Source organism: Mustela nigripes, chromosome 10, assembly GCF_022355385.1.
Source record: "Mustela nigripes isolate SB6536 chromosome 10, MUSNIG.SB6536, whole genome shotgun sequence".
Classification (NCBI taxonomy): domain Eukaryota; kingdom Metazoa; phylum Chordata; class Mammalia; order Carnivora; family Mustelidae; genus Mustela; species Mustela nigripes.
The window spans coordinates 39,337,287-39,364,448 of record NC_081566.1 but is presented as its reverse complement, the minus strand read 5'-3'; the positions used below and the strand labels follow the sequence as shown (position 1 = coordinate 39,364,448).

General features: G+C 48.3%; 1 protein-coding gene and 1 long non-coding RNA gene across 5 annotated transcripts in view; one reads left to right on the top strand and one right to left on the bottom strand.

Moving 5' to 3' along the window:
* NAV1 (neuron navigator 1) overlaps nt 1-9,004 on the bottom strand; it is a 255,219-nt gene extending 246,215 nt beyond the window's left edge. For all 4 annotated transcript variants that reach the window (XM_059413084.1, XM_059413085.1, XM_059413086.1 and 1 more), the window contains exon 1: nt 8,899-9,004. The gene's annotated coding sequence lies outside the window, so the exon portion shown is untranslated. The remainder of the gene's footprint in view (nt 1-8,898) is intronic.
* A 974-nt stretch (nt 9,005-9,978) lies between these two features.
* On the top strand, nt 9,979-15,617 carry LOC132025600 (uncharacterized). Its single transcript, XR_009406650.1, has 3 exons — nt 9,979-10,038; nt 10,128-10,229; nt 15,512-15,617. It is a non-coding gene; the product is annotated as an uncharacterized LOC132025600 (long non-coding RNA).
* The last annotated feature ends 11,545 nt before the right edge of the window (nt 15,618-27,162 follow it).

Here is a 27,162-nt window from a genome sequence, read left to right as displayed (position 1 = left end):
AAAAGACTTTCCGTAAATAAAAGATCTTCTTTTTCTGTAATTATTCCCTGGCACAGCACGGAGAGGTAATAACGGCTCGTACTCTTTGGGCCACTGAGAAGACCTTCTGAACCTCAATTTCTTTATCAGTAAGAGGGGGAGGATATTAGTACCGAGTTCACTCAGTGGTTGTAAAGTTTAACTGAGGGACACCTGAGTGGCTCAGTCGGTTAAGGGCCTGCTTTTGGCTCAGGTGATGGTCCCAGGGTCCTGGGATCAAGTCCCACGTCTGGCTCTCTACTCAGTGGGGAGCCTGCTTCTCCCTCTCCCTCTGCCTGCCGCTCCCCCTGCTTGTGCTCTCCCTCTGTCAAATAAATAAATAAAATCCTAAAAAAAAAAAAAACAAAAACAGATTGATTGAAATTGAAGTGCTTTGTCTTCAGTGCCTCACCATCCTGATTTAAGGGATCATGACTTCATTTCCGACTTTCTGGGAGAGAAAACTGCAGTTCGGGCCCCCACACAGCAGGCTGTGGTTGGGAAGAATCCACAGCGCTCTCTAAAGGACATTTGGGGAACAACTGGAAAATATGAATACGGCCCACAGATTAAATAGTTCTGCTAAATCCACTATCAATGGCTGTGATTATGGTACTTACTGTGGTTATGTAGGAGAATGCCCTTGTCCTTAGGAAATACATGCTGAAGTACTTAGGGCTTAAGTGTCATGATGTCAGTAAATTATATTCAAATGGCTCAGGAGAAAGAGAAGGAGACACAAAGAGCATAGTGCATCAAAATGTTAAGTCAGGGGCGCCTGGGTGGTTAAGCCTCTGCCTTCAGCTCAGGTTATGATCCCAGGGTCCTGGGATGGAGCCCTGCATTGGGCTCTCTGCTTAACAGGAAGCCTGTTTCCCCCTCTCTCTCTGCCTGCCTCTCTGACTACTTGTGATCTCTGTCTGTCAAATAAATAAATAAAATCTTTAAAAAAAAAAAAATTGGGCGCCTGGGTGGCTTAGTGGGTTAAGCCGCTGCCTTCGGCTGGGGTCATGATCTCAGGGTCCTGGGATGGAGTCCCGCGTCGGGCTCTCTGCTCAGCAGGGAGCCTGCTTCCCTCTCTCTTCTCTCTCTGCCTGCCTCTCCGTCTACTTGTGATCTCTCTATGTCAAACAAATAAATAAAATCTTTTAAAATTTTTTTTAAAAATTTAAGAAAAAAAAAAGTTAAGTCAGGGGTACCTGTCAATTAAGCACTGACTTTGGCTCAAGGTCATGATGTTGGGGTCCTGAGATCCAGTCTTGCATTTGCACTGGGCTCCCCATTGAGCAAGAGTCTGCTTCTCCTCTCCCTCTGCCCCTCCCCCCAGTTGTGCTCTCTGTCTACTAAATAAATAAATTTTTGTTTAATTTTTAAAAATTTTTTAAAGATTTTATTTATTTAGTAGACAGAGAGAGACAGCGAGAGCAGGTACACAAGCAGGGTGAGTGGGAGAGGGAGAGCAGGCTTCCCCCTGCGCAGAGAGACTGATGAGGGCCTCGATCATGGGACCCTGGGATCACTCACGACCTGAGTCGAAGGCAGATGCTTAACCACTGAGCCACCCAGGCACCCCGAATAAAGAAATTTTTTTAAAGATTTTATTTATTTATTTATTTGACAGATAGACATCACAAGTAGGCAGAGAGGCAGGCAGAGAGAGACAGAGGAGGAAGCAGGCTCCCCGCTGAGCAGAGAGCCCGATGCAGGGCTTGATCCCAGCACCCTGAGATCATGACCTGAGCCTAAGGCAGAGGCTTTAACCCACTGAGCCACCCAGGTGCCCCATAAAGAAATTCCTAATATAAAAAAAAAACGTTAATGGGGTGCCTGGGTGGCTCAGTCGGTTAAGCATCTGACTTTGGCTCAGGTCTCCATCCTGGGGTTCTGGGATCAAGCTCCACATGGGGCTCCCTGCTCAGCAGGGATTTTGCCTCTCCCTCTCCCTCTGCCTGCTGCTCCACTTGCTTATGCTCTCTCTCTTTCTCTGTGTCAAATACGTAAATAAAATCTTTAAAAAAAAAAAAAAAAAACCAAACCAGTTAACAATCAGTGAATCTTGTTATTAGTGGTCCTAACCTTTCACTTTCTCTACTGGTCTGACATTTTTCAGAGTAAAACCTCGTGCATGGCGGGCAGGGCACTTCCGGCGTTGGAAAGCACCCTACAGGTCACGCAGCTACTCTGGGGATTAGGTGCAGGATCCGACACTGCAGCTCCCACGGTCCCTCCCGGTTGGGCGGGGGCAGCTTTGCTAACACAGGAAAGCCCTTGGGAAGCAGACCGTGCCCAGGACGTGATGGAGAGAGCTCCCAGCTTAGGGGGGCCAACGGTCAGCAGTCTGTGGTGCAGGGGTGCCCCGGGGAACAGAGCCCTGCTCCTGAAGCTTTGGGGAGGGAGGGCTGAGGACAGAACAGCCCCAGATGAGAGACCAGGCAGACAGCTGCCCGGCCTGAGTCCTGGCTGAGGCTCCTTCACCGGGTGTCTCATCAGCTGTCTCTCTTTTGTTAAAAGGAAAGCAGGAAGAGAACAGTTGGTGTCTTAGCACTACCCAGAACCCAGTTACTCCTTCCAGTCAACTCAATTATCTGCACCAATGAACTGGGAAAAGAGGCTCTGAGAATTGACTTTATATTCTATGCTACCCTTGCCACCTACAAAAAAAAAAAAAAAAAAAAGAAGAGGTAATTCCAAAACAAAATGGATAAGTTCAACAACAAACAATATAAAGCAAAAGATGCAGTTGGACTCTCTCATTCGTTATGCTGTCATGTTCCTGTCTTTTCCCTGACAGTCCAGCTCCCAGATTTGCAGGGACAATCTACAAACTGGGAGGAAAAAAAAAAAGTGCTTTGCCTAAGTGATCGTCGGGCGATCGGCCTGTGGGTGGCATGAGCCACTAAGCCTGTAACTGGAGGGCTGCGTTTCACTCTGGGCACAACACATTCACATGGCGGTAAACTGTCGCTGTTTTAAGGATGATTTAGTGGGGGGCCGGGGGAGCAATCTGGCATGAACTGAGCTCACACACTGCATGGCCCGGGGGCCTGGGTCAGGGCTCAGTGGTATCACTTAAACCCATCACCACCCCCCACCACGTCTGTTATCTCCCAAACTTGCCAGATCATAGGGATCACACTGTCTTCGGAGTAAGGCATTTTCTTTCAGTTTTTCTTGGAGAAGAAACTGAAGTCTCTTAAGAGCTTCCTTGGCTCTTAAGGTCACACAGAGAGAGATGATGATGTCACTGCGGGTAATATGACCTCACTTGCTCATGTTTGCTGAGTACTCATCATGGGTTAAGGACTTCTCACGCAAAGTCAAGATTTGAAGCCTGACTCCCAGTCCGGCTCATTTCATAATCTAAATTCTTGCTATTACCTCATACGTCTTCCCAGAAAATACTTGAGAACACATCCGGTGAAGAAGATCTGCAAAAAACAGGGCAGCCGAGGGCAGAGGGGAAAGGATGGGGCAGGCACATGGTAGCTGTTTCCAAATATTGAAAAAGTTGTCACTCTGCAGGTCAATTACACTTAGACCACATGTTTCATTTTGCGTATGCCCTAATTTGGGGATACATTTTGGTGAAGCCCATTCACCTCTTGCTATCTTTCCCCAGTGGCTAGAAGTCCCCACCCACGACAGATTACTACAAGAAGAAATTCTGAGAGACCAAGCTGTCCAAATAGGGAATAAGATGATTGCAACACCCCCCCCACCCCTACCCCCACCCCACCCCATGGCTGGGAGTTGCCCAGCAACAGAGGTGTCCAAGCTGGAGGACCCCCAGTGGGGAGATTTTAGGGGGGACCTGAGGTATCTGCAAAAGCAAAAAAAAGGGGGGGCTACATGACAGGTTCTTTATAAGTTTGCAAGTTTAATTCTACAGAAGTTCACATTTATTCTATTTACAAACGGGTTTTAAAATCAGGAGAGGGATGTAAAGTGGGTCAGTATTATTGTCCAGATGGGGAGGGAATTGCGTCACTGGAAGCTGTGAGCAGCCAAGGGTTCCAGGGAGTAAATCAGCTCAGCCACTGAGTAGCTGAAACCCTCTGTGTGCATCAGTCAGTGAGGGGGCTTTAGAACATGACAGGCACCAAGGTTTGCAATCCAGACTGAATGAAGCCGCATCCCCTGGGGGCGCCCAGGAATCAGTCATTTTTAAAGCAACCCAAGGTGATTCTAAGGTGCAGCGAAGAGGGAGAACCACTGAACTGGAGAAAACGAGGCTCACGCAGAGGCTGATCTGGGCGCCCTCTGAGCCTCGTGATGACCAGGAATCCGTTTGTCTCTCCATCTGGAACGACCATCTCTGACACGGGGGCGGTGGTTGAGGGACTGTTTGTAAGTCAAGAAGATCCGAATCAAAATCCCTCTAGCATTCCCTTGGAAGTCCGGTGAGGTCCTTTGATCCCTCAATTAAAGCCATGAAGTTCCTGACTTTTCAGGCTATTCATGGAGATTCACGGAGATAAAAGTCCTCACAGACTCACCGAGATGAAAAGTAGAACAGTGGTTGCCAGAAGCTGGGGGGCTGGGGAGGGGGGCAGTAGAGAATGTGGAGTTAACTGTAACAGGCAGGGAGTTTCAGCTGGGGAGGATGAGAAAGTTCTGGAAATAGATGATGGTGACGGTTACGTAACAAGGGGAATGCATTTAAGGCTACTGAACTGTACACGTAAAAGTAGTTAAAATGGTCAATTTTATGTTATGTATATTTTACCACAATAAAAATATTATTTAACATTTCAAGTACAGTAACTGTACGAAAAATATAATGAATGTGCATTGACCCACCCAACTGCACAGTTAGCACCATGTCAAATTTTCTTCAGTCTTTTTAAGACTTAGTTAATTAATTTAGAGAGTCAGCAGGAGGGGGAGGGAGAGGCAATCTGAAGCAGACTCCGTGCTGAGCACAGAGCCAACGGGGTTGGATCCCACAACCATGAGACCATGACCTGAGCTGAAACAGAGAGTCAGAGGCTTAACTGACTGAGCCCCCCAGACTCCCCATCTTCAGTCTTTTTAGATAAAATTTCACAAATTAAAAAACAAAAAAAGCACTCAGAGGGGTTTATCCCGGCAATGGAACGGTAATTCAGCACAAGAAAAACGATCAATGTCATGTACCAAAACACATGATTATCTCAATTGGTGCAGAAAAAAGAATCTGACAAAATCCAACACCCTTTCATGATGAAAACACTTAGAAAACTGGGAAGAGAAGGGAATTTCCTCAACATGATACAGGACATTTATGAAAAACCCACAGTAAGCATCACACTCAATGGTGAGACTGAGAGCTTTTTTCTCTAAGATCAGCAGCAAGACAAGGATGTCCACCCTCCCCACTCCTACTCACCACAGTACTGGAAATTCTAGCCAGAGCGGTTAGGGAAGATAAATAAATAAATAGATAAATAAATAAATGGTATCCACGTTGGAAATGAAGTACTACAACTATATTTACAGTTGATGTAATTCTACATATAGGAAATCCCAAAGAATTCACACACACTAAGGCTACGAAAGCAAATACACAAACACACAAGCACACAAATTTGGCCAAGTTTCAAGGGCACAAGATCAACCCACAAAAATCAGCTGTGTTTCCAGATACCACCCCCCAGGAACGATCTGAAAAAGAAATAAGCAAACCATGCACAAAAGCTTCCAGAGCATCAAAGGTTTGGACATGGTAAGAGTCTCAGCGTCCTTTGAAGTGGAAACACGTTGTTATTAAGGGTGTCCATAGGCACGGGCTTTGGCACCTTTAATTTTTTAAGCACATTAGCGCATCTCATATTAAAATGAAGCAGAGGGGCGCCTGGGTGGCTCAGTGGGTTAAAGCCTCCGCCTTCAGCTCAGGTCATGATCCCAAGGTCCTGGGATGGAGCCCCACATCCCACATCCCCACATAGGGCTCTCTGCTCAGCAGGGAGCCTTCTCACCCCCCCCAACCCCTGCCCGCCTGTCTGCCTACTTGTGATCTCCGTCTGTCAGTCTGTCGAGTAAATAAAATCTCTAAAATAAAATAAAATAAAATAAAATAAAATAAAATGAAGCAGAACAGACAGATTTGATGGGGATGGTAGTGTGGACTGCACAGGCCGTGTAGGGGAAGCAGAGTCACATCCACTGGCACTTCCGAGAGGCCTGGGTCTTGGCCATCCTGCCTCCCCTCACGTCTCTCAAGACTCACAGGAAACTGGGAAGCAAAGTTCCAGGCCCCTCGGAGGAAATCAGGCCTGAGTCAGCCTTCCTGGGAGGTTGAGGGAACAGATTAGGCCCAGCAAACTGTTTACTGTGGAGGGTGTTTTTTACTTGAAAAGTTGGTTGGGTTGTTTTTTTTTTTTTTTTGCATTTTTTTTTTTTTTTAAGTTGAAGAAGGAACTAAAAGTGTTTTTAATTATTGTTTTGTGACAAGGGGCCAGAAAGATGAAGGGTTTGCCAAGTATTGCCACATTCTTAGTTCTCGATGTTCCAGAGACTCTAAGGGCTGGTGGTTAGTTCCATCACCCCGACAGCTCTCTTACCCCTTGTTTCTGTTCCTCTCTCACTGACAGTTATTGGGCATCTGCCAAGATCTATGGATGAAAACACTGGGCAGAGAAAAAGTCTGAGTGCAAGGAGGTGATCTGCTGAAAGGGATCAAGCCCTGGACGTGTGGCCAGGAGACCTGGGTTCTAGGTTGGCCTCTCTCGGCCCCCAACTGTGTGGCTTTGAGTCCATCCCCCACCTTGATTCTGGTCCCTAAAGGGAAGAGGGGCAGGGCAGGGGTTGGGAGGGGCAGAGATCCCTTTGACTTTGACATTTTTCTAAAGGCCAAACCCTTTAAGAATTCAAAAGAACTTTAAAAGAAAGAGGAAGTGACACTGACTGACAAGAAAGATGGAAAGAGAGGCAAATTTTAAAGAATGGACAATAGACTCCAGCGCCAGTCTTTTCTACTTGACCAAAGCTGAGCCAATGCCAGAGGCTTGGGTAGACTCAGGAGGGGAGCAGAGCTGGCAAGGGAAGCAAAAACAGCAATCCTGTTTTCAGTTGCCCCAGGCCATGGCTCCCCAAGTAGATGTCACAAAAGGCCCAAATGGTCCTGTGGGCAAATCAACCCCATTGTAGACCTATTTTGAGAGGGAAAGATTTTTTCCAGTTGTACTATTCGGCAAACATCTAGAAAGTGCCTACTATGTGCTGGGTGTTGTGGGAGATCAGCAGGGGTACCTGGCTAGCTGGCATGCATAGGGAGATAAGGCATGTGCACAAATCCTCAACGTCTAAAACACAAAGAAGAATGTGAAACCCACCCTAAGGGAGTTCAGAGAAATCTCTGGAGTTCAGAGTGGGGGCTGCTCCTCTTTAACCTGGGAAGTTCCAGAAACAGGCTGTAAGGGCTGAAGCACAGATCAGGGGGAAAGCCTTGTCCTTCCAAGAGCAGCAACCTGCCCCAGCTCCATTCTAAAGAAGTGAAAACCAAAACAGAAAGGCAAGTTCTTTGCTCTTTGATCATCCAGGTAAGTTAGCAACCCAGGCTGATTAGGGAACTATGAACCGATAACTTCCCCCAGGAATTAGCCGTGGAAGATGAGATAAAGCTCATTTTCGGGGAGGAAATCCAGAGTCACAGCCTTCTTTCCCAGTTTAATCCCAAAGACACACAAACCAAAATTCAAGGCAGGATGAAAAAAATTCATAAGCAGGCTGAAGTCACATGTATTTTGGGTCTGAAGGGAGCCAAGGTCTCAGAAGCAGCAGCTCTGCCTCCTTGAGATGGGGTTCTTTGTGGCAAGTACAGCTGCCCCATTATAAGTGCGTTCGTTGCAGGGGACACCATGCATCCGGAACAAGACAGACGAAAAGACGAAAATCGAGGCAAGCCCTCGGCTTTTAAAGAGCGAACGTGGCCGCAGGCTTTTCAGCATTGAATTTGAACAAGCCAATGGCATCCCAATCATTGAAACAGGAAGCCAGATAAACAGCGTGTTATCAAGGGGGGGATGCGGGCGCTTCCCTTAAGCCGGCGCCAGCTGCGCCCCGTGGCCGTCCCAACAAAGTCCCATTGACTCACCAGCTGATTTTCCAATGTTGGGCTCCGCGGGACAAGGACCCCTCTCTGCTGGGTGAATTTCACCCCTGCACACCGCCCCCCACCACTCACCACTCACATCCTTCCCCGATCCTCCCTCCGCAGGCTGGGCTGATTCTTTTTGCTTTGACCAGGTTCTATCGGCTCTGAGAGTAGAAGGGACCACAAGAGCCCAAGCACCGAGCGCCCTCAGGTGAGCTCCTGGTGTTCACCCAACCTCCCCTTTCTCCTCCCTCCTGTGTCCCCCAGCTTCCTCTAGGCTGGCGCCGAAGAGGGCAGCCTCAGGGAGTCTGGCGGGCGGACGCTTCGCAGCGCAACCTGGGAACCCAATGAACATTTTCCGAAACAGCCCGGCAAGGTCACCTGCGCCAGCTGCTCCGCTCGCTCCTCTGGGATGGGAGAAATGTGGGTACAGTATGTGCGTGTGTGTGTGTAATACGCAGTACTTGGTGCTTCTGGTTATAGGATATCAACACACTTTACGTTGCAGGTATTTCACAGAAAGGTAAACTGAGGCTCCGAAAGGCTGGGGCTGGGTAGCCCCCAGTGAGTCGACTCCTGGAGCAGACGCGCAGTCCCCCAAGGACGTCTCGGCACACACCCTCCCGGCGCCTCCGTTGTTATTCCAGCGCCTCTCCCGAGCCCAGCCCGCAGCCTCCCCGGGGCACCAGGCTCACCTCCCCCCGGGGCTCGATCCCGGCCCCACGGAGTGGGAAGCGGCGGCCCATCTCCGCCGCCGCGCGCAGCCCGGTCCCCGCCCCCGCGACCACCCCGCTCGGGCCACTCACCCGCGCGCCTGCCCGCTCCGGCTCTGGCTCCGGGTCCCGGTCCGCGCCGCCGCCGCGCACAGTCGCGCATCCCCCGCGCGGCGCCGGGCCGGGCGCGCTCTCCTCGCGATAAGAAAGTTTCTCCGGGGTCCTCGGCCGGGTCCGCCCCTCGCACTGGGATCGGCGTCCGCCGCGCGCTCCGGCCGCGCGCTCGCACTAGGGCCGCCGGCGGCCCCGGCCCCACAATGAGCGGGGAGGCGGCATCCTGAACAAAGTGCGTCCCCCGGGGCCGGGCGGCCGGGGGCGGAGCCTCGTGACCCGCTGCCCCAGGCACACGCCGGCTGCCTGCGATGACACGGGCCCCGGGAGGGGGTGCCCGGCGACAGGGGGGGACAGGGGGGCGGGAGGGAGGGGAGTCTTTGCTTCTGGTCCCCCTCGCCTTCCTCCCCCCGCACTGTGCCAGTTTAACCCGCAGAGGGGCGGAGGCATGGGTCCCTTCCAGACTTTGTCATTGGAAAGCTATTCCCGTAACCCTTTCCTGCCTTTGCCTTCCCGTCCCGCCTCCCCGGCCGCAGAAAGGCGGCTGCTTGGTGGCTGGGCTGGGGCCGAGAGCTGGCAGGGCAGGAAGCCTTTGCACAATTGAGCCTTTCCTTTGCCCGGGGACCCGTCACCCCCACCCACGTCCCGGGGCTGCTGCTGGTTCGGGCATTCTTTGGAAGGGGGCAGATGGATCCGCCAGCCTCCTCGCCCCGCTTCTGACTCCGCCCACCCTTCTTCCCTACCCGGGTCTGAGCTGGGACTCGTGGGAGCAGAGGAGGGGGAGGCCCCAGAAGTGCCGGGCAAATAGTAGGTGCTCAGTAAAGTAACGTGACTTCTTCCCACTTTCCCGACCCTACCACTGCCTCTCCTCCTTCTAGGGCCGTGGGAGTGGGAGGAGGGGGCAGAAGACGGGAGAGGAAACCACAAGAGCTGAAGACCGAGAATGGGAAGGAGGTTGTCAGCCGGAACCTCGTGCAACCTCTCTGCAGTGCAAGGATTCCACGCCCCCCCATCCCTCCTACCCCCACGCCCGCCTCCTGGCCTGAGGGCTTCCAGACTGTGCAGGAAGAGTCCAGAAGGAAATCAGGTGGCCGGTGCCCCCTGGAGCAAGCTTTGAGCTCTGTAAGTGAAAGGGAGTAGTAGCTGTGGCCAAGGACCCAGCAGACTAGGACCAGAGATCTCATCAGCTTAAGAACTCGTTTTTTCCCTAGGTCTTGAGGGGTTGAGATTAAAAAGAAAAAAAAAATGCCAACTCCCTGGGAGGTCTCCGAATGCTTCACCAGCAGTATGAACCAGTGGGGAGCAGAGTCACGGTGAGAGCCCCTGAGCCTTGCCTGAGCCCCTATCCAGCCAATCAGGTCACAGTACTCATGGACATAAAGGGAGGGTCAAGGACCCCTTGACCAGACTAGCAGTGGCATTGAAGACGTTCCAATCTGATCAGGGGAGAAGATTTTTACATGGCATTTGTCCATGAAAGGAAAGAATTGTCTTTTGAGGTGGGGAGCGGGGGTGTCTCTGGGACGCCTGAGATGAGTCCCCCGCCCTGCGTGTGTCCTGCGTGTGTGTAATGGGTGAATGCATGGGCTCTTAAGGCAGATTGCCTGGATTCAAATTCCTGGATCTCCCACTTACTAGCCATAGGAATTTCCATGAATTCTTTCATCTCTGACCACCTCCATTTCTTCATCTGTATGTAAATGGGATAATAATTGCCGCTGTGTCCTAAGATTGTTGGGAGGATTAAGGGCAATGAACACAGGTGACATGCTTAGAAGAGTGACTGGGAGCATTCGGTATGCATCATTGAGTCTGAGTCCTACAGCCCTGCTTCCATTTGGTATTTGGTGATGTGCTAACTGGAATTCTGTCCTGCTGTTCACAGTCCCCTCTGCCTGCAAAGGGGAGGCGTGGTCGTTAAGAAGCACAGTCTCTTCTTTAGGGCTCATAGAGTGGATTGTCTGAGCTCTTTGACCCTCCCAGAGGCAGGGACCAGGATGACACAACAGTTACACAAACCAGTATCAGAGACTGAACCGCCCTGGATCCATCTTGAGATTAGATTAGGGACTCTTACCCACATGGGTAGTGTTGGAAAGGAAAAGAGGGCCAAAGCTATAATTTTGTAAGGGTTAAATTTCTTCCATCAGTGCCTACAATTAATATTTCTCTCCCATTTATGAATGGCTGATCATACAAGTCCCCTCTGTCCCTGCTCCAAATGTCTCCATCATAAGCCTCCAACAGATAAACAATAGCACGTGGTGGGGGGGTTGCATAGAGAACGAATAGGCCAGCCTGGCTGGGGTGATAAGCAGCGGATGTGAAGCCTCCTGAAAGAGAAAGTGGCTGGGACAGAGCAGCAGAGAATCGAATCCAGAAGCAACTCTGGACAGAGCGCCTTTGGGGTGTAAGCAGGGTCCCCGCCCATTCCAGAAGCGGCTGCTGCCAAGTGCCTACTTTGTGAGTGATTTTTCCTCTGAACACAGTGATGACTCAGTTGCTCTGAATCAAGCAAATGGATTTTCCTTAAATATGAAAATCAATAAGAAGTGAAGGCAGTGGCCTGGTTGTGGAGAGCAGAGGATGGAGAGAACAGCAGGGATGCTAGAGAGTCAGACGGTTGGTAATTGAAGGAGGTTCAGGCTCTCTGCTGGGGGCCCCTTGGCTCAGCGAGCGCTACCCTCCCCCTCTCATGAAGAAGGTGGCCTCTAGGCCTTGCTGACCTTACTGAGTCTCCTTAAAACCCAAGAGCTTCCCCTTGCCCCAACCCCTACCACAGCTTTGAGCCAACCCTGCTTCAGGGCAAGAGATTGTTAACAAGAGGATTAATGTCGATGTGACAAATGAGTTTTAAAAAATTAGCCCAGGAGCCTGTTGTCACCCCCCCCTGGAGTCTCAGACCCGGCTCGAGCTGAGATGAGGGCTTTGGGAGCCCCAGGAAACAGAGCAAGTGGCATTTCCAGACCCAGCCTGATTTCTTGGGGGGCTCTGCCTGTTTTCCTGCTGCCTTGAGGTCCGCGGACCCATGTTCACTTGTTTCCCCACTTGGGTTATCTGATGTGGGACCTTGGGGATCTGAGCAGAGTCAGAGCTCCTGTGCTCCATGGGACCCAGGGAGGGACTGCCTTTCCCTCTGGCTCTCTTGTTCAGGCCTTCCAGAGTCTTTTGTTAAGGCCCTCGGTGGGGATATGAAGACGGCACGTGGCTTTATTTTCTCGAGCATTTAATAAATGTCATGAGAGCCTCTGAGGTGGAGTCTGAGGGAGCCTCTGACTTCCTCCTCCTCAGCACAGTGGAAAATCACCGGGCATGCTGTCAGGAGACCTGAGTCCGCGCTTTGGTTCGGCTGCTGGCTCAAGGGCGTCACCTCAGTGTGCTCCGCAGTAAAAACGTAAAAACGGGTGTTGACCCCCGGGGGACAACAACAATCACCCGCTAAGGCTTAGGTGAGTTTTCAGTGAGATAATGGAAGAGAAAGTGGTTTCTAAAGTGCTGTGCAAAATGTAAGCAGAAGCGTGAGGATGAGACAGAAAGCACCAGTCCCTCCCCGCCCCGGCTTCTTCCCCACCCCAGTCACATGCACTCTGCTTAGGGGCTCAGTGCTTGAAAACTCACTTTTAAATGGTAGACATCTGACTGTCCACGAGTAACCCTTGACCTTTCTAGCTTGATTCATTAACCCTGGAGGGGCTGCATGCCGATAGGATTGGGGGGAGGGGTGGGCAAAGCATCTGTCCTCATCTGTGGCCACTCAGACCTCAGGACTGGCTTCAGGGTCCCCTTTAAGAAGGGCCCTCTGTGCTGATGGTTTGAGCTTAGGAGGACCTGGGAGAAACAGTCTGTGGGAAAAGCTGGCACAGTCATGAATGTTTTACGAGCCTGGACGAGTCACTACCTTATCGGGAAGATGATGATTCTCTCCCTTTCTTTTTCTTTTCATTCTTTTTTTTTTTTTTTTTTTTGTGATTTTTTTTATTTATTTGACAGAAGGAGTGAGAGAGAGAGAGCACAAGCAGGGGGAGCAGGAGAGGGAGAATCAGGCTCCCCACTGAGCAGGGACCCCCCCCCCCCTGCTCGGGAGTAAGACTGAACACAGTCCCACTGTGTTCAGTCTAGCCATGTGGGACTCCATCCCAGAGCCCTGGGATTATGACCTGAGCCAAAGACAGACACCCAACCGACTGAGCCACCCAGGAACCCCACTCCCTTTCTTTGTTACCAGGGTATGAGATGTACTGAAAGTCTTCACAGTGTTTTTCCAAAGATGGCTTTTCAAGGCAAGTGTTTCTTTAAGGGGCCAGGAGGGTAGGGATGGGGTTGGCAAGGAGAAGGAGTCCCCTTGAGGAAGGCAGGCTCTGGCTATAGCCATCCTGGAAAGGAGAGTCATAGTCCTTCCTTCTGGGTGGACTGGGTATGGGCCGACTGCAGTTCCAGACACTTCATATGCATTCATCCATTTTATCCTCCCAATGACCCTTTGAAATAGGTATCGTTTTTATTGTATTTTGTAAGTGAAGAAATTGAGGTATCTTGCGTGGTTCTGACAGCTGATAAGTGCCAGAGCCAGGATCTGAACAGGCAGTCTAGCTCCCGAGGCCATGCTTTCATGTGCTATGTTGAGGCAGAGAAAGGAGTCTTTCGGTGGCAGTGTGGGGTAGCGGTGAAGGGCTCTAGCATTTGCTAGCTTCAGTACATTTCTTTATTTCTAGCTTCTTAACAGTTTTGAAATATACGTTATGTATAAGTCAATTCACCCTTTGTCATTATATGATAGTATGATTTCTACTAAGTCTATAGAGCTGTGCAGCCATCCCTACGACCAAGTTCTAGGATGTTTCTGTCACTCCTCTTTTAGGATGTGTTTTCATCTGACTCTCAACTCCCCCATCCGTGAAATGGGAAGAACAGTGCCTGCCTCATAGGACTGTTGTCAGCATTAAATGAGCTTGCAAATGGTAGAGGGTAAATGCTCAAGCACACGTCGTTACCCTTATGGCCTCTTAGAGTCATTTAAATACACATTTTTAGAACTGGATGTGGTTTTAAAGAAGATTTCATCCCAGCCTCTCCTTTAAGGGATAAAGAAACCGAGGTGCCAAGATGTTGAGCGATTTATCCATTAAGAGCACACAGCAAATGTAATGGCAAGGCTGGAACTGAAACCCAGGTCTCCTGGTGGAGCATTGAGTGCTCTCTCATTTCTGGAGAGACTTTCTACCCCAGGCACAGGGATGCCATTGTTTTGCACCCCACTCTTTGTGGGTGACCCCAGAACAATGCCGCCTGGTTGACTCGGACCCCGGGAGTTTGCTTGGGCAAGAGCTGGAATGCCCAACATGCTGGCCGTGGTGCAGAGAATGCGGCTGGGGGAGGCTGGGTGCAGAAGCAAGGGACAATGTGCCAATGTGGAGGCTGAGGCAGGAATGTCCATTTTGAGAACAGGGGATGCATTGACTCAAGGCAACTAGGAGACAGCTAGTCTCCTAGAGCCCATAGGTGGGCCAGCTTCATGGACATGTGACCTGTGCTATCACAAGGGACCCCACACTTAGAAGGACCCCTGGTTTAGTTTAATGCTTTGCTGTTGCAATCTTTAAATTATCAATTATTTTTTTAAAAGATTTTATTTATTTATTTGACAGAGAGAAATGACAAGCAGGCAGAGAGGCAGGCAGAGAGAGAGGAGGAAGCAGGCTCCCTGCTGAGCAGAGAGCCCAATGCAGGGCTCGATCCCAGGACCCTGAGATCATGACCTGAACTGAAGGCAGCGGCCCAACCCACTGAGCCACCCAGGTGCCTCTAAATTCTCAATAATTTTTTAAACAAAGGAGCCCACATTTTTAATTTTGCACTGGATCCCAGAAATGATGTAGCCAGCTTTGCCCATTGGACAGGGAATGGAGCCCAAGCTAGACTCTCTCTCTTTTAAAAGATTTTATTTATTTGAGAGAGAAAGAGACAGGAGCAGAGGGAGAAGGACAAGCAGACTCTAGGCTGAGCACAGAGCCTTATGGGGGCTGGATCCCAGGACCCTGAGATCAAGACCTGAGCCGAAATCAAGAGTCAGATGCTTAACTGACTAAGCTACCCGGGCATCCCTCATATATCAATAAATATTTTTAAAATACTAAGAAAAAAGTGTCTCGAGAGGGAAAAATGAGGGTAAAGTGGAATCGCTCAAGAATGGTAGATAGAGGCAAAAGGGTTGCAGGCCCACGATGGGACCGAGGGAAGGAAATTGGGTGTGACAAGCCATTGACAAGAGAGTGGGCGTTGTGGCATCCAATTTGGTGGGTGGCAGTGGGGTGACTGGAGGTGTTGGAGAGTTGTGAGCTGCTGAATGGCCTCTCGATAAAGGTTATGGAGGTGACTTTGGCTGCGCTCAACAGAAATGAGTGAGTTGGGGATAGGCAGGGAATTATCTACATGAGGAAGAGGGATGGGGCCTAATGTGGGATTTCCCAGGGCTGGGGAGGTTGCAGGCAGTGTGTATAGTGGATGGAGTACAAGCCTTGGAGTCTGGGCAGCAATCAGATGTCAGATTCCTGTGTTCTGTGTGGCCTTAACCTTGATTTCTCCCCCTATGAAACAGAAATGATCCTGACAACACACACCCGGCGTGTTTGGGGGAGGATTTGATGACGTGATACAGGTAAAGCATTGGACCTAGTGCCTGGCACAGACCCAGAGCTCCAGAATGTTCCCCCTTCAATTGAGTCTGTGGTTTGAGGAACTACAGTGGCAAGAAATCATTTGCATATATAAAGAGCCATTCTTTCAAGCACTTCCCTCCCAGTTCTCCGGGAGAGCCACTAGGAGCCGGGATTCTGAGCTCCAGCCTGCAGAGGCCTTAGCTGAGCCAACCGGGAAGGGAGAGGAGCTTGGCTCCAGCCAAAGGACTGGGCAGCAAGACAGAGGAGGAGGACTCAAGGCTTTGACTCTCAAGCTGCCGCCAACGAGGCTAACTCTGGGGCAAACTGGCAAGGGGTCCTACTTTGGGATCTCTAGGAAAGAAGTGGTCTGTGAATGCTTATCCCAGTTTTCCCGCATTTCTCTCCCTCCCTGGCCCTTTCTGCACATCCCCCTCAGCTTTGGGGAGTGTGGGAATGATTGACGAACCCTGCTGCGGCACCCCTCCTCCCGCCATGGGTACAGATGTGCTGGGCAGCAGCTGTACCCTGCAACCTACACCTGTCGCCTAGATCAGCTGTTGTAACTCTACTCCTGGGAAAGCAGGCCAGGTGCCCCGGCTTGCAGAAGTCCTCCTTTTGGCAGGTGGAAAGTCACAGCCTCTGCCTATCACAGCAGCTAGCTCTCGGAGCCTACTTGGAAGATGCCAGGGCCCTGGGAATCTCAGCTACAGACCGGAACCCCTTCCAGTCCAGAGCTGCTTCCAGCTGTATCCCTATCCCATAGCCCCTGGCTGGTTCTCGGACTACTCCCACCAGTACCACATCGGGGTGTGGGAGACAGAGGAGGAAGGGGAGAGACCGACACCTCCAAGGGGACCCATCCCTCTAGCTCTCCTGGAAGCTGGGCAGCACTGTGGACCAGAGAAATCAAAGAGAACTAGAGCTGGGGAGAAGACTGGCAGTGGGGCCAAGGAGGAAGAAGGGTCTGGAAACGAGAGCAGAACTTGCTCTTGTGTGGCTTGGGCCACGGAGACATTCGTTCCGGAGCCTGCAGCCCTGGAAGATTTCCATTCCACACTGAGCATGCGTGGAGGCGTAGATTGGGCAGGCACCGTGGGAGCGAGGCGCAGAGGCTGGTCCAAGCCGTGGGAGAGCGAAGCGACTCGCCCGCCCGAAGCGCCTGGGTGCGGAGCGAATCCAGAAATCCCAGGGAGCTGAGAAAATTTCAACAAAGCAAGCCCAAGACACACATCCTCCGACACCCAGCCGCACAATGCATGGCACATGCCAATACACATAAAAGCCTGGTGGAAACCAGATGGTGACTTGGCGGCAGATGGCTGGATGTGTGTGTACGCCCACACCTGCTTCGGTCTTTGAATGAACGTACCTTCCATTTCCCCCTACTACTCCAACACTCAGGGAAAGGACTTGACTGGCGATGCTCAGAGGGATGCCAAGGCCTTACCAGGAAGGTATTCTCCAGTTCCCCATCAACTCTGGCGATGCCAAGAGAAACAGCCCATGTGGCAAGCGGCTCCAGGCCAGATGTGAGGCACGGCTGACCCCTGCTGGCAGATTTCTCTCTGCAGCAACCGGGGAAAGCCCCAGGGAGAGAGAATGGAGTATTGGAAAAAGCTTGCAATCCGTCTGGGATGGGTAGGGCACAGAGTCTCTTCATCTGGAGGATGAGACCCAAAAAAATTAGAGTAAAACCCAGACAGAGTTTCTGGGAGGAGTGAGACAGACTAGTGCGTCCTTTCAACCCCTCTGACTTGGAAAAACTCCCTGCTGCCGATCCCTGCAAACCTAAATTGGGAATTAGCAACACTCCATTAGCCAAATTCAACCACTCACCACCAAAAAAAAAAAAAAAAAAAAAAAAAAAAAAAAGAGAGAGAGAGAGAGAGAGAGAAACTTCTCCCTCCCTCTCCTTTCTTATTTCAGTGCAGAGCCTTCCTGAACTTTTAAGTTAATTTATTGTGCGTCTGACTTTCCGCCCTTAGACCTGGGGCTAGCATGTGATAATCATGGCTTTATGTCTTTCTTTCCATGGAAAGAGGTGGTTCTGATGCTCTTTGGGAAACCACAGTTAAGAAAGCTGACATCTAGGATATTTGCATCTGTGGTTAGTTATTTTAAAAATCTTTTTCTACATCTAAGAGATGAAATTCAAGTCTTCCAGAATCTTTATTGGAATTAGAAGCAGGGACCAAAGGAGCACTGGCACTCTGATAATTCCAACAGAATTAGTATGGAAGCCCCAAGAAGTGAAGTCACTCATTGTTAAGCCCCTTCCTCTACCCTGCATCTCTTTTTAGCCACAGACCTTGTGCTCTCCTTCGCTGTATAGGGTATGTGTACTCCTTGTCTCTCTACAACCCATTGCTGGCAGGCCTCCACTCTGAACACAGTGCCCGAACTGCTCTAGCAAAGGCAATCCTTGGCTTCAGAAGCCAAATCTAATATGCATGTTCTTTCTTCTTTCTCTCCTCCTCCTCCTCCTTCTTCTTCTTCTTGAAAATTTATTTATTTGACAGAGAGCTCGTGTGAGAAAAAACCCAAGTTGGGGGAGGAACAGGGGAGAGAATCCTCAAACAGACTCCCAGCTGATTGGTAGCTGGAGGCGGGACTGGATCCCAGGACCCATGAGAGCATCATCTGAAACCAAGAGTCAGACACTCAACCAGCTGAGCCATCCAGACTCCCCTAATGTGTGTGTGAGTGTGTGTGTGTGTGTAAGATTTTATTTATTTATTTGACAGAGAGAGAGACACACATGGCAGAGAGGAAACACAAGCAGGGGGAGTGGGAGAGGGAGAAGCAGGCTCCCGCTGAGCAGGGAAAGGAGGGCTTGATCCCAGGACCACCTGAACTGAAGGCAGAACCTTAAGGCAGACCCCTATTGACTGAGCCACCCAGGTGCTCGTATTTTCCACTTTTCACGTCACTTGACCTCTGTAGCACCTGACATCTTAACAAACTCATTCATTATTTCTTTACTCAAAAATTTATTATGAAATATTTTAGACCTGCCAAAGGCATAGGAAATAATTTAACAAACATATCTGTTGTATTAGTCAAGGTTCTCCAGAGAAACAATACCAATAGAATATTTATGTATTTATTCATTCATTTATTATAAGGAACTGGCTCAGGCAGTTATGGAGCTGACAAGTCCCAAGATCTGCCGAGTGGGTTGCAAGCTGGCGACCAGGGGAGCCAATGGCTTAGTTCCAATCTAAGTTTCAGGCCCAGAGAGCCAGGTGAGCTGATGATATACAAGTCCGGAGGCCAGTAGGTTGGAGACCCAGGAAGAAGCTCATGTCCCAGTTCAAAGTCAGTCAGGCAGGAAGAAAGCTCTTTTATTCCGGGGAGCATCAACTGATTGGATGAGGCCCACCTACATTAGGAGGGCAATTGGATTTATACAGTCCAAAGACTGAAATGTTAATCTCATCCAAAAGCACCCTCACAGAAACACTCAGAATAATTTGGGCCAAATATCTGGGCACCCTGTGGTCCAGTAAAATTGACATAAAAAAAGTAGCCATCACATCTATAACACCATATAGTTTAAGAAAGAAAACAGTACGAATATAGTTTAAGCCCCTCCTCTCTCCTCCTGCAACAGAGGAAATATTATTCTGAATTTGCTGTTAATCATTTCTGTGCATATCTTTATACTTCTACTATACTGTACATTGTATATGCATTGCATATTTTAGCTATATGAATGGAATCATACTGCATATAAAATTCTTCTAGAACTTTTTTTTTGACTCACCGTTCTATTTGTAGGGTTCATCTATGTTGATTCATGTAGCTTTAGTTTACTCATTTCCACTGCTGTATAACATTTCATTTACAACTATATTACACCTCAGCGATTCTCTTGTTTCCAGTTTTTGCTACTATAACAGTCTTACTACTATGGAAATTCTCCTATACATCCTATTGTACACGTTTGAATTTCTTCAGGAATCTATCCGCATGGTTGATGGTCTGGATATCTTCTTTTTTTTTTTTTAAATATTTTATTTATTTATTTGACAGATCACAAGTAGGCCGAGAGGCAGGCAGAGAGTGAGAGGGGGAAGCAGGCTCCCTGCTGAGCAGAGAGCCCAATGCGGGGCTCCATCCCAGGACCCTGAGATCATCACCTGAGCAGAAGGCAGAGGCTTAACCCATTGAGCCACCCCTGTGTCCCTGGTCTGGATATCTTTAACTTTACCACATTTATGACAACACTTGCATCATCAGATCTTTTTTTTTGGACAACCAGATAGATGTAAAATTGTAGATCATTGTGGGGCGCCTGGGTGGCTCAGTGGGTTAAGCCGCTGCCTTCGGCTCAGGTCATGATCTCAGGGTCCTGGGATCGAGTCCCACATCGGGCTCTTTGCTCAGCAGGAAGCCTGCTTCCTCCTCTCTCTCTCTCTCTGCCTGCCTTTCTGCCTACTTGTGATCTCTCTCTGTCAAATAAATAAATAAAATCTTTAAAAAAAAATTGTAGATCATTGTGATTTTAATTTGCATTTCACTAACCACTAACAAGGTTGAGCATTTTTTCATATGATTATTGGTTTGATTAGTATTGCCTTCTATTTATTCTTATCTCCTAATCTTTCTTTAATTGTATTGTTAATCTTTTTTTCCCTTGATTTGTAATAATTCTTTATATATTATGGCTAACACTCCCTTTTCAGTTATATTCTTTTCATTTATCTTTTTCAAGTCTGTGGCTTTTCACTATCACTGCCTTATGGTAGCTCTCTTGAGATATAATTTACTTATTATAAAATTCACACCGTTTAAATGTACAGCTCAATGAAATTTAGAGTTGCATAACTAGCACCACAGTCCAGTTTTAGAACATTCCCAGAACCCAAAAGCAATTCCTCTAGCCCGTGTACAATCAATCCCTGTTCCTATTTGTAGCCACAGACAACCACTAATGTGCTATAGCTTTCTGGACATTTCACATAAATGGAATCATATATGATCTTTCGCATCTGTGTCTTTTCACTTAAAATGTTTTTAAAGTTCATTCATGGGATGCCTGGGTGGCTTGAGTTGGTTGAGTGTCTGACTTCGGCTCAGGTCTTGATCCCAAGGTCCTGGGATTGAGCCCCATGTTGGGCTCTCTGCTCAGCGGGGAGTCTACTTCTCCCTCTCCCTCTGCTTCTCCCCCTGCTTGTGCTCTCTCTGTCTTGCTCTCCAAAAAAATTTAAAAAAAATGTTTTAAAACATAAAGTTCATTCATATTCAGTATATGTCAGTAGTTCATTTCTTTTTCTTGTTGAATAATTGTTCATCGTATGAATATAGCATACTGTGTTTACCGGTTAATGGAGATCTGGCTTAAATTCTATCTGATAAAAAACAGCTCTCATAATTATCATTGCTCCCACTGTGTAATGTATCTTACCCCCCCTTTATGGTTGTTTTTAAGATTTTTCTCTTTCTCTAGTTTTCAGTAATTTGATGTGCCAAGTGTGTTTTCTTAGAATTTATCTTGCTTATACCTTGTTAAACCTCTTGGACCTGTGAATTGTTCTTCTTCTTTTTTTTTTTTAAAGATTTTATTTTTATTTATTTGACAGACAGAGATCACAAGTAGGCAGAGAGGCAGGCAGAGAGAGGGGGAAACAGGCTCCCTGCTGAGCAGAGAGCCCGATGTGGGGCTCGATCCCAGGGCCCTGGGATCATGACCCGAGCCGAAGGCAGAGGCTTTAGCCCACTGAGCCACCCAAGCGCCCCTGAACTGTTATTCTTTATCAAAATTTCATCTAGTGTTTCTTTTTTTTTTAAAGATTTTATTTATTTATTTGACAGAGAGAAATCACAAGTAGATGGAGAGGCAGGCAGAGAGAGAGAGAGAGAGAGGGAAGCAGGCTCCCTGCTGAGCAGAGAGCCTGATACGGGACTCAATCCCAGGACCCTGAGATCATGACCTGAGCCGAAGGCAGCGGCTTAACCCACTGAGCCACCCAGGCGCCCCTAGTGCTTCTTTAAATATTTTCTTCTGCCCCACTGTTTCTTTCCTCTCTTTATGGAACTCTAATCCGATGTATATGAGACTACTGGTTATTGTCCTATAGCACGTGAATGCTCTCTTAATGGTTTTCAAACATTTTTTTCTTACTTTGCTTTTATCTGGATAATTTCAATTGGACTGTGTTGAAATCACCAATTTCTTCCTCTGCAGTGTCCAATTTGTTGTTAAGTCCCTCCAGGACGTTTCTACTTTCAGATACTATATTTCTCAATTCTAGTTTGCATTTAGCTCTTAATATTATTATTATTATTTTAATTAACATGTAATGTATTATTTGCCCGAGGGGTACAGGTCTGTGAATCACCAGGCTTACACATTTCACAGCACTCACCATAGCACATACCCTCCCCAATGTCCATAACCCTGCATATAGCTCTTTTTTTGGAATTTTTGTTTCTCTTGAAATAACCTCACTCTTGGCTCATTATATATATATTTTTTTCCTTTAAAATTTTCAACACATGGAAAATAGTCATTTTAAAGTCATTGTCTGCTAATTCCCATAACTAAATCACCCGAGGGCCTGGTTTTCTTATGGTTATGGGTCACAGTTTTCTTCTTCTTTATATATTATATAAAATTAGACTGTACTCTGTAACTTTTATATAAAATAGCAGTGGAAGCTTAAATTAACATTTTTTGTCTTGTTTTGTTCATTTTCCAAGGAGTGTAAACTCCTTCCTGTTTGATGGTTAAGGTGTGCAAACATTTAGGGTCATCATATCCTCTCGCTGAAAGGATTCTTTTGTCTTTATGAAATGACTCTCTTTATCTCTGGTAATATTCTTTGCTCTGAAATCAATTTTGTCTGGTATTAATAGAGCCACTCTAACTTTATTTAATTAGTGTTAGCATAGTATATTCTTTCCTATTCTTTTATTAATGTTTTCATATTTAAAGTTCATTTCTTGGGCACCTGGGTGTCTCAGTCGGTTAAACCTCTGCCTTCAGCTCAGGTCATGATGCCAGGGTCCTGGGATACATCCCCATGTCCGGCTCCCTGCTTAGCAGGAAGCCTGCTTCTCCCTCTCCCCTTGCTTGTGTTTTGTCTCTTGCTGTCTCTCTCTCTGTCAAATAAATAAATAAATCTTAAGAAAAAATAAGTAAAAAATTAAAAGATTTATTAATTTATTTGAGAGAGAGCGAGTAGGTCTGCATGCACAAGTGGGGTTAGGGGAGGGGGGAAGAGGCAGAGGCAGAGGGAGACAAGCAGGCTCCCCACTGAGCAGATAACCTGACCCTGGTGGGAGTGGGGGGTCCATCCCAGGAGTCTGAGATCATGACCTGAGCTGAAATCAAGAGTCAGATGCTTAATGTATGGAGCGACCCAATTGAGTATTACTTTTAAGAAATCCATAAAAAATTCAATCTTGGACGCCTGGGTGGCTCAGTCCGTTAAGCATCTGCATTCGGCTGGAGTCATGATCCCTGCTCCTTGGGGAGTCTGCTTGTCCCTCTTTCTCTCCCTGTGCTGCTCCCCACCTTGTGGTCTCTTAGTGCTCGCTCTCTCAAATAAATAATAAATAAAATCATTAAAAAGTAATAAATGAGGTGTTCAACCATTTGGATTTAATGTGACTATTGACATGGTCAGCCAATGGAATATGCACAGAGACGGAAGCCAAGGTCTCCTTCCGCGTCAGGTCTCAGGGCCCAGAGACTGTGTCACTGGAAGGTCACTGCTGAGACACCAGCAGCTACTGAGCGAACCAATTCCCTACTTAGGAACTTCCCTGCTTCTGGTTCCCAAGCCAGCCAAGCTTGAATCTCGCCATTCCTGGCTCATTCAGCCTTTAAACCAGGCTCATCCATCTTTCCCTATAAGGCTGGTGGTTGACACAGAGGGTTCTGAGTGCTTGGGCCCTGCTCTCACCAAGGGACTTGGGCCCTCAGGCTCTCCCGTGGTCCTTGATCTCACTTCTTATTCATCTCAGGGTCAAGTTGCTTTATAAGCAAATGCAGGGCTGTAATTTTTTTTTAAAAATTTTATTTATTTATTTGACAGACAGAGATCACAAGTAGGCAGAGAGACAGAGAGAGAGAGAGAGAGAGGAGAAGCAGGCTTCCCGCCGAGCAGAGAGCTGATGCGGGGCTCGATCCCAGGACCCTGTGATCACGACCTCAGCCGAAGGCAGGGGCCCAAACCGCTGAGCCACCCAGGCACCCTGAAGGGCTTTTATCTCTGACCTATATCTTGTTCCTGTGTGAGGCCTGCCCCCTGCATCTATGTTACAACAAAACTGATAACTCCCATGTAAATGTGTGTACATCTTACCTCTCCTGTGACACACAGCTGCTTATTAATTATTACTTCCCTGTTTGGGACCCGCCCACCACTGCTCTCAAAGCCTCTTCTGGGATACAGCCTCTGTGTATTCCTGGCCACTTGCTGCAGTGACACCAGACCATTCTTTCTCCTCTAAGAATCTGTCTTGGCAGAACCTCACAAGATAGGCTCCTCCGTGACCACGACTCCACTGTCTTGGTCACTTGGGGCTGGCCATCCATCTCAGCCTCCTGTCCCCCTCCTTGGGAGTTCAGAATGCATCTCCCCCTTTTTCAGAGTCTCCCCTTTGGAGAAATGAGTTTCAGAATTCTTAGTAAAGATGTTTCAGTGAATATTGCTAAAGTCTCGTGTTTTTGCCTAGCAATGCCCAGAGGGAGAAATGGTCTGCTCTCTTAGAAAAAATGCATCTCCTAAGATACCATCAATGCTGGTAGCCACCTAGAATGACCTTCCTGCTTATGGCAAATTGTACTTCCCAAAAAAGGCTGCAGTAATATTTCTTATCCTACAAGCTCTTCCAGAACCTTGCCGCTCACACATCAAGAGGTGGGGTGCATGTCCCCTTTCCTTGAAAATGGGTGGGGCTTTGTGACCATCTCAATTAGTAGAGAACAGGGGAATTTCTGCTCTATGCCTTCTGAGGCTATATTACAGAAGGCAAGACAACTTCCTCCTGGCTCCCTCTTGAGATGTTTGTCTCCCCTCGCCCCCAAATTTTATTTATGGGGCGTCTCTTAAAAAAAGAAAAATGTCTGTAATTAAAAAAAAAATTATTTATTTGAGAGAGAGAGAGCACAAGCAGAGGGAGGGCTGAGGGGGAGGGAAGCCACTTCTTGCTGAGAGAGACCCTGATGCAGGGCTCGATCCCAGGACCCTGGGATCATGACCTGAGCCAAAGGCAGATGCTTTACCGACTGAGCCACCTGGGCACCCTGGGATGCTTGCCTTTGTAACCCAGCTGCCATGCTGTGAGAGAATCTGGGCCTCCTGGATAGCCTACACGTAGGGGCTAACTGTTCTCCCAGCTGACAGCATCAGCTGCCTGCTGTGTGAGTAAGGAAGTCTCCAGAATGACTGTAGCCAGCTATCTATCATCTGATTGCAATCACATGAAAGACCCTGAGCAAGAATTATCTAGGATCTAGCCGCACTCAGTAAAACCCAGAACCAGGAGATATAAAAATGACTTGTTTTAAGCTACCGAGTTTGGGGAGCTGTGCTACACAGCAATAGATAACTGGAACTCCGCCCATCTCTACATCTCGAAAGCCTCACTACCCTTTATGGCCGAGCCCGTCACCGTATGTTCAGCTCCTGTAAACCTTCCCTGACTTCTGCAGTGGAGTGTCCCCTTGCTGGGCTCCCAGTGCTCTTTGCCAGTGCCAATCTCCCATAATACAACCTCCTGTAAAGTCCTGGTTCATCTATTCCTGCATCGAGGCCAGCACTTGGCTCGCCGTGGGTGCTCACATCTCTGTCTGGGAGAGTGAACATTTGTCAATGGGGAGAAGTGCTCTACTTGCAAAATAGCTTTACTGTACTTTCATAGGCCTTTTTCTCTGACTGGTGTCTCAGGATGGTTTGGGTTTCTCTACTAGGAACCTAAGATGTCTTGAGTGAGAGGCAGAAGAATTTAAGTATCTGGAGATCCTGGTGACAAAAAGATTGTCTAAGTCAGGGTTTTGTTTTTGTTTTTTGTGAGTAGTAGCCTCTGTGCCCAACATGGGACTTGAGCTCACAACCCTAAGATTATGAGTCACATGCTCTGCCAACTAACCCAGCCAGGCATCCTTAAGTTAGGAGTTTCCTTTTTAAAAAACATTTTATTCATTTTTAAAATATTTATTTATTTATTTATTTATTTATTTGACATAGAGAGAGAGAGTGATCACAAGTAGGCAGAGAAGCAGGCAGAGAGAGAGGGGGAAGCAGGCTCCCTGCTGAGCAGAGAGCCCGACCCAGGACTCCATCCCAGGACCCTGAGATCATGTCCTGAGTCGAACGCAGAGGCTTAACCCACTGAGCCACTCAGGCGCCCCAAAACATTTTATTTATTAATTGGCAGAGAGCTGCAAAAGAAGAGGGAAAAGCAGACTCCCCACTGAGCAGGGAGCCTGATGTAGGACTTGGTCCCAGGACGCTGGGATCACGACCAGAGCAGAAAGCAGACACTTAATGGACTGAGCCACTCAGGCACCCATGTGGGGAGCCTTCTCAAGGTTACTGAGTAAAGGGACACTTAGGCTATCAGCGTCCGGAGACATGTCTTTCACAAATTCACCAGCAGATGGCAGCCTTGCCCCTGGCTCTTACCTTGTAAACCATGAAGTGAATTTATTGCATTCATAAAATATTAATGAAGCATTTGCTCCCTGTAGGGCCCCGCGTGAGCTACAAAGGAGAGTAAGCTGCAATCCCTTCCCTCTGAGACCTTCCTGTCTAGTCTTCAGCTTGTTTTTAGATCGATTTCTCCAAAAGTCAGCTAACCCTTTCTTCTCCAAGGCTAATTTCATACAATCGGCCCGGATGGAACAGAGGAGTCAAAGGTATTGCCTAAAGTCTGGTTATTTCCACTCTACTTCACTGCCTTAAAACATTGCTCTCTGGCCAGATGATCACAGAGAGGCTGGAGCTGCAAAGGTGGTGTCCTAGACCGGAAATAGTGAAAACAGATTTTATTTTTTTATCTTTTTTAAAGTTTTATTTATTTGAGAGAGAGAGGGGGGGAAAAAAAAGAGCATGAGCAGGGGAGAGGCAAATGGAGAGGGAGAAGCAGACTGCTGAGCAGGGAGCCAGGTATGGAGCTCAGTCCCGGGACCTTGGGATCACAAGCTGAGCTGAAGGCAGACGCTTAGCCCACTGAGCCACCCAGGGGCCCCTGAAAACACGTTTTCATTTTGTTTTTAAGATTTTATTTATGTATTTGACAGAGATCACAGGTAGGCAGAGAGGCAGGCAGAGAGAGACAGAGGAAGAAGCAGGCTCCCTGCCTGTGGGACTCGATCCCAGGACTCTGGAATCATGACCCGAGCTGAAGGCAGAGGCTTTAACCCACTGAGCCACCCAGGAGCCCCTGAAAACACGTTTTTTTGTTTTGTTTTAAATATTTATTTATTTGAGAGAGAAAGTGAGACAGAGCATGAGTGAGGAGAAGGTCAGAGAGAGAAGCAGACTCCCCGTGGAGCTGAGAGCCCAATGCGGAACTCGATCCCGGGACTCCAGCATCATGACCTGAGCCGAAGGCAGTCGTTCAACCCACTGAG